Genomic DNA, 2102 nt, shown 5'->3' on the forward strand with positions numbered 1-2102 from the left:
AACCTCATTGCACAACTTCCTGTTTACACTCACCTGGGGAATTTCCCTTCCTGTTCTCTCTCTCTCTCTTTTTCTCTCTCTCTCTCTCTCTCTCCCGCCTGGGAGCAGCAAGAAATCCGCGCATGGGGGAACCAACTGGCCGCCCCGTTCCCACGAGACAGTGCGCAAGGGGCGGCCCCACTTGGCGTAGCCAAGCTCACCTGGGCTCAGCTCCCCTGGAAAGCTCCCTGCGCCCTGCGGGGATGCGCGCCCCACTGGGGTCAAAGAGGCTGGACTTTGGAGGAGGTTTCCCGGGATGGGGAGTGGGGGGAGGTCCCCGCCAGCTGATCGGCCGGGCGCGCCCGCCTCGTTCTCCAGCTGATGCGTTCAGACAAGCTGAACATTAAAAGACAGACGGCCTCTCCCCACTTCCGCCTCCTGCTCCCTCTTTGCCCTGGGCGGATTGCGAAGCGTGACCTAGAAAGAGAGAGGAGGAAGGCAGATCCCGGGCGCAGCAAGGAATGGCCCCTCCGACATCCATCCCCGGGGATCTGGGGAGAGACAGACGTCCGGAAAGCCGGGCGGGCTAAATGGGAAGCGCGCGTGGCCTTTGCGCGCAGCGGAGCGAAAGGCAAGCTGGTTGCAGCGCCCAGGAAAGGGGCGCCTACTCAGCTCAGCCGATGAGTGCTATTATTATTATTATTATTATTATTATTATTATTATTATTTTATTATTTTATTTATTATTTAGTACTATTTTATTTATTAAATTTGTCAGTCGCTTTCTCTTACCCAGGGCAACCCAAAGCGACTTCCAGCCAACCACAGAGACATTAAAATTAAGGAGGGTAAAAAAAATGAAATAAAAAAAAATCACACCAACTTCTAACAGGTTTAGTCGTGTCTGCCTCTTTGTGACCCCATGGACCAGAGCATGCCAGGCACTCCTGTCTTCCACTGCCTCCCGCAGTTTGGTCAAACTCATGCTGGTAGCTTCGAGAACACTGTCCAACCATCTCCTCCTCTGTCGTCCCCTTCTCCTTGTGCCCTCAACTTTTCCCAACATCAGGGTCTTTTCCAGGGAGTCTTCTCTTCTCATGAGGTGGCCAAAGTCTTGGAGCCTCAGCTACACGATCTGTCCTTCCAGTGAGCACTCAGGGCTGATTTTCTTCAGAATGGAGAGGTTTGATCTTCTTGCAGTCCATGGGACTCTCAAGAGTCTCCTCCAGCACCATAATTCAAAATTATTATAGTATATTGCTAGTATATTGATCTGAGTTATTTGCTGCATTTATAGCTTGACTTTCCTCCAAGGAGTTCAAGGTGGCATATCTAGTGGTTATTATTTTGCTTATTTTGTTTATATCCTGCCTGTTCCCTGGACTGGGGCTCAAGGCGGCTTGCGCAGATTAAAAATGAGATGAATAATATGCAGTAAAAGATCGTCATTAGAAAATAATTAAACAGTTACAGAATTGAGATAAAAAACAAACCTGTTGAATTACAGATAATAAAAGCCCCATTCTTGCAAAAGCCCCCAAAGCCTGCAGGAATAATTCTTCACTGGCCGGCAGAAGGACAACACGGAAGAAGCCAGTGTTGCTCCTTTAGGAAGGAAGTTCCAAGGGCTAAAGACCATGAACTGGCATGGCCAGGAAAGTCTTCTGCAGGAGGCTCAAAAGAGTCACTGCAGGTCAGTGCAAACAATACAAGGCTTGATGGGCTGAGGGTTGGGCTAGATGACCTTTGGGAGTCCCTTCCAACTCTACAATTCTATGATTCTAATAATATATTACAATTATAATAACATCAGGGTTTTATGTTGCCAACTGCTCTGTGATCACTTGGGAAGACAAGCGAACTATTGCCAGAGTACCGGAAGAAGCAAAGATCACCAGTGTCGAAGCAACGATTCTTCAACATCAACTTCGTTGGACTGGTCATGTTGTTCAGATGCCTGATGATCGTCTTCCAAAGCAACTACTCTATTCCAAACTTAAAAATGGAAAGCGTAATGCCGGTGGTCAACAAAAGAGGTTCAAAGATTCTCTCAAGGCAAATTTTTTAAAATGTAGTATAAACACCGACAACTGGGAAACACTGGCCTGCGAGCGCTCCAGTTG

Source organism: Podarcis pityusensis, assembly GCF_964106645.2.
Source record: "Podarcis pityusensis genome assembly, chromosome: 6".
Lineage (NCBI taxonomy): Eukaryota > Metazoa > Chordata > Lepidosauria > Squamata > Lacertidae > Podarcis > Podarcis pityusensis.